Source organism: Notolabrus celidotus, chromosome 6 (genome assembly GCF_009762535.1).
Source record: "Notolabrus celidotus isolate fNotCel1 chromosome 6, fNotCel1.pri, whole genome shotgun sequence".
Lineage (NCBI taxonomy): Eukaryota > Metazoa > Chordata > Actinopteri > Labriformes > Labridae > Notolabrus > Notolabrus celidotus.
Genome location: NC_048277.1, coordinates 12,510,644 through 12,516,643, shown reverse-complemented (window position 1 = coordinate 12,516,643; position 6,000 = coordinate 12,510,644).

Here is a 6,000-nt window from a genome sequence, read left to right as displayed (position 1 = left end):
CTCTGCTTACAACTGAGGGAAAGACGTGCCTCCGGAACGCCACTTACGTATGACGTATGGCGCCGCACGCATCTCCCATTGGTTCACACTAAAACCATGTAAATCAAACATCTTTTGTAAGAAATGAATCCAGAATCTGAAATACATAAAATGTATACTTCTTTCTAATGAATTAGTCTGATAAAAACTCTTATTTAATTTTACGATTTTCTTTAATTTCGAATGAATTAATTTTGTTTTTTAATGTCTACCTGCCGTTGTATTGTCAGGTAGGCCAATAGACCATAATGTGTATAATATATAGCCTACGTTTTTATGTAATTCATACTAAACGTAGGCTTTATTAACTATGCACATTATCACTCAAGAATAGGGGCAGCTGTAATCTGATCCAATATGCTAACTTAGATTAAAATAAATCAGACTGTTCTTGGTTGTAAATAGATACTTCTGAAATAAACATCAATGCATACATAAATCATGTTAATCATAAAACATCATCAATAAATGTCTTGTATCTCATAGGAACAAATAATCTAAAATATAGACATCGATTTTGTTACCACATCAGAATGAGCTAAACATGTCTTTGTAGTCTTTCAAAAGTGTTTATTACACCAAAAAGTTTTTGGGTGAAAATTATTTTATTTCTAGCTGTTGTTTTGTATGTTGTTTTGTTTTTGTTATCTGTTACTTCAGCAAAGCCCTCTATAGAATGGTAAAATCATTTGTATGTTCATTTGCACTCATGAAGCGATGCCAGTGATTTTCTTGTTATCTGTCAGTGTGAGCTATGAGTCAGCAATCGTATATGATAATCAGAATTCTTATTTCATCAAGCATTTCATACATGGTATTGTTGAGTGTTTTCTCTGTATTTTCCTTCGATTCTTGTTTAAATGTGATACAGACATGAGATTAGCCAGGATTTCCTTTAGCTGACGAAAGGCTACTCTGGTTTCCTGCATGGATGACTCAGATGAAGCTGTTGCAATACAAAGGTACATACAAAGTATTAGACTGTGATATATATATACAGTGTTTCAGAACAAACAAATAGATTGCGCTGGAGCAAGTAAAGAGGATATATTTCTAGACTTGTTTGTAGGTAAAAACATCAACAACTGTCAATAAAAGCCTTGTTAAACCTAACCAGAATTTAGATAGTGTGCACATAGGTGACTAATTTTCTGCAGACCAGTGAAACAAAGTGTTTTAGGCCCTGAGCTTATATGAAACACAAACTCAAACTGACATCAACTGTTCGCCTGTGTCCACTGACTGCTGTAGCCTAAACACACTGCTGTGTGTGTGTGTGTGTGTGTGTGTGTGTGTGTGTGTGTGTGTGTGTGTGTGTGTGTGTGTGTGTGTGTGTGTGTGTGTGTGTGTGTGTGTGTGTGTGTGTGTTGCCCATCATTGCTTGCTTACAGCTGTGAACAACATTTAACCACATCATGTGTTGAAAAGGTTAGGACCTCCTACCTCAGGAGAGTGATGCAATGTTTTTTATGGTTTCGTTAATGTTGACTGTTATTACATTTTCTTCTTGCTTTAATATTTTGCTTGTTGTTTGTCACGTTAACCATTATTATTGTCTTAAATAAAAAAACATTTTGATTTTGTCTTTCACTTACAAAATTAATTTGCTTCAAGACGTTTTGCAAACGAGAGTTTTTTTCTAAGTTTTTCTGAATAACATATTTTCTATTTCCAGCCCATATTGGGTTGTGCACCAGTGTCCCCTGGGTCACACACTTGCTGCCTTTAACTATGAACATGGAGTGGAGCTGGAGTCAGGTTCTTACCAGCTAAATTGACTGCTGCCATCTAGTGGCCTCTTTCCATATTTCTTTTGTACTGCAAACAAAGTGTAAGGAGCTTCAAAAGAGTAACACATTAAATTCTTTTACAACATAGTTTCCTTACTCATTCGACTTTTTGATGAGCCCTGTACATTCATTTTGGGAATATGGCATCTGTTAATATGTCTTTAAACACATCTAAAGTCATCTTTTGTTGGCAAAAAATTATATTGAATGTTTTTCGGGGGGGGGGGGGGGTTGCCAATAATATGACACAGTATCCACACTGGATGTGTACATCACATCTCTGTCCAACAGTAAGTACGTAAGTAATGAGCCTTTATTTTTTCATCGGGGTCTACTATAAATATCGGCCCATTTGTTAATTTAGCCTTTTTTTCAGCTGTCAACTCACGACACAAGACAGTAGTCAGACTTTTAAAAGCATTTTATTTAATATTCTAATAACATTGTGTAGTTTTTACAAAATAATGCAACCATAATTACATGTGGACGACTCCACGACTGATTTTTTTCTGCTAAAATAACAAATATGGGAAATTTAAAGGCCCCTGTATTCTTTGAATAACTGCTGTTTTTTTTTTTTTGTTTGTTTGTTTTATAACTTATATTTTATTTGCTTTTCTTGACAAGGTTACATCAAAACAAACACATCAAACAAACATTGGTGTCAGTTAACAAACGTTATTTTAGCCTCCTTTAAAATCAACCATTCTCTTCAAACTTTTTGATGGGTTATAAAGTCCGTCCATTTTTTCCATTTTTCTTGGCAGGCAGATTGTTGAAGTCTTAAATTATGTGTGAAGTTCTCCATATCGTGTAGTTTTTCAACAATGTCCAACCAGTTTCTCCGAGTGGGGGGGTCCTCCGTATACCACTTTCTTGTTATTGCTTTCTTTGATGCCAGTAGTAGTAGTCCAACCAGGTACATGTCTTTGCTTTGTATTTTCTCCTGTGTTAAATCTCCCAGATACAGCACTTCACACGTCTTAGGAAGCCTATAACCTAAAATTGCTGTCATTCCTTTCCACACCTCATCCCAGTACTCAGTCATTTTAACACATTGCCAAAATACATGAGCATGATCAACATCATGCTCACCACACCGTCTCCAGCAAGGCTGTGGAACAGTTGAGAATTTTCCTTTGATTTTGGGTGTGATGAAAAATCTCACAATATTTCTCCATCCATATTCCCTCCACATTCTAGAGCTTGATGATCTACTCTGTGTCCTACACATGTTATGCCATTGTTCCATGGTTATTTTTTTCTTCAGTTCCTTTTCCCATTTATCTCTAATGTACAGAGTGGAAGTTGTTCTATTTCTCACCATATTTTGATATAACACCGAAATTATTCTCTTAACTGTACCTCTGTATGCATTACACTGTTACAACAAGTCCATTTAATTCACACGGGGAACCAGGCCTTATCTCCTTGTTAAAATAATCTCTGATTTGTAGGTACATGTAGAAATCTTTTTTTTCTAAGTCATATTCTCTCCTTAGTTTTAGAAAACTTTTGATTTCTCCTCTTTCAATCAGTGTGTCAATTATTGTTATGCCTCTATTTGCCCACTGTTTAAACCTTTGGTTGAGAGTCCCTGGTTTGAAATTAGTGGAATAACTGCTGTTTGCTGCAAAGTCAAACAGACATTTTTTTTAAGATGACCTTTTGGGTTTTATTATATAGGACAGCTGTAGATAAAGAGTGTAGAGAGAGAGTATGAGATGACTTGCACCAAGTACTGCCCTGACCAGGAAGCGACCAGTGACCAAGTGCAATGAGTGCTGTTTGATCCTCATTGGGACGCCAGCTCTATCAACCATGCACGCCATGCTGCTGCATGTGAAGCAGTGCAGACATCAACATTTAAGTGACTACATCAAGTGCATTTTTAAAATACATGCAATGTCTCCTTTATTTTAGGCTACTGCAGGAATTTATTGTGAGTGCTCCTGCTTGCACATTTTTTGCAGGTATCCACCAAGAAGTATGTACATGAGTCAGCTTTATCACTTAAGGACATATCCTTATCCATAACCTCCTACATGCGTGTATTTCTAGATGCATTGTTTTGTTTGTGGCATAGTTTGGTAGCTTACCTTTAATACAAACAAAAGAGCACTTGAGATGTGTTGTACTTCTGGGGCACCAGCTTCCTGAGGACTTTGCTGGTACTGGATTTTACAGATACACTGAGCTGCAAATCAGACACACATCAACTACAACTGCAAGCATCATTTAACCCTGGAGCTCAAATCTGATAAGATAAAATAAGACTGGGCAAAAGTGATTTGTAAGTAAAAGTAAAAACATGTTATTACTAAAATACTATAATGTACAATGCAAGTAAGTTAAAGAACCAGTGCTGCATTTTATTTAATGCATTCATTTAACATTTTTATCACCCAAATTAGGGGCTTAAAAGCAAATCACACAGGTAACACCTGGGGCCCCTTACCACCAATAGACACACCTGCAACATTCCAAACCTCCACCGCAGCTGCTGCTCTGCTGCTTTCATGTATCAGAGTAATCAAAAAAAAAAAAACAGCAAGTAAACCTGCAGCACAGGGGCCTCACTTAGAGTACTGGGCCCCATAAAGAGAGATATCACCACAGCTCAAGTCAACCTGCACAACTGCACTTAACTTCACCTTAATGATACAAACAACCCATTGAAAGCTTTGAATATGTATAACTCTGTGTTATATTCTGAATATTTGGTTTACATGATCCCAAGAACAGAACATGTCTGCCTTTTTTTTTTACTTTTAAAAATCAAGTTATGTACAGGGAAGTACAGAGATGTAAACACATTTTTTCAGTCAAAATAGAAAAAACAGACGGCATTTGTCTAAAACTTGTAACCAACTCACTCAAAAAGTTACACCAACACTTTTGTAACTTTTGACATGAATCAAGTTACGACCGCCAAATTATTTTGTTTTAACTCCAGAAGAAAATGTGCACTCTTAAGCAGTGTACATTAAACAATGATGAATAAACTAAGCTTTGTAATTTATGAACCCTGTTAACATTGGAACCGTTTCTAAGCATCTAACAGGTTTTTGAAATTGTTTTCTCAATATTGTAAGGTTTAAATTTTCAAGAGTCAACCGTTTTTAATTAATCCCAAAAACCATTCAGACCAGGAACTTATTACACATTTTAAATTGTTATAGCATACTGTTTATTATACTATATTGAGCAACACTAATTCCAATCTTTAGAAATGTTCCAAATACATCTTTCTAAATATCATTTATTGCTTAGGTTTAGTTAATTTACTGTAATAAGCTCAACTGGTATCGGTACATTATTAACATTAAATGAATGAAAATTATGTATTTTTAAGGCAGTAGTGGGCTCAGTTTTCCAGCTATAGTGCAACACTTGTAGCACCATATGGCTCTACTGATTTTAGTAAATATGATAAAATCAATTAGTAGCCCCTTTTCTACTCTTGTCTTTGTCTTGTGTTTAACAGTGATGAGAACCAATACAGTAACATTATATTTGTCTCATTAGATTAGTTATGTTCACATTGTTTCTTGCTGCAATTTATCTGTCAATTCTATATTTTTGTCTGTTTGTTTTGGGATTATTTATTTATTTTTTAGATTTAAATTTCTTTGATTTAAATGTATTTTTTTTTATCATTTTAAATTTTTTATTGTAATTATTATTATGATTTTCTATTTTAGTTTAATTTAGTTTTATTGTTGTCTTTTTTTGTACATTATTGTCAGTATTTCTGTGTATTGAGTGTTTCTAAAAACGAATACACTTCAAATCAGAAAAAATTACAAACAATTATGTATGGCTAGCTCTCTGGGAAAGGCACTTAATATTGCTCTAAAGATGTCTGTTTTAACGTGAGGTGTGAGACTTGTACTCACAATTCCTGGTGCACAGTTAAAAACATTTTTCCTCTGTTTACATTCTCTCTTTGCCCTTCTGGTGTCCTCATTTTGATATCCTGATTTGGCTGTATTGGGGTAACCATTTTGTGCATTGAAAAGGGATGAGAGGGGCCTCAGAGAGAGAGACCCCACATTTTACCCAGCTGAGGAGATATGAATTATGCTTTTCAGGTTACTTATCTGCTTATCTTACAAAAGGTATAACTTTAAAAAGTGCAAACAAAAAATCATTTTCATTCTTTGCCCAT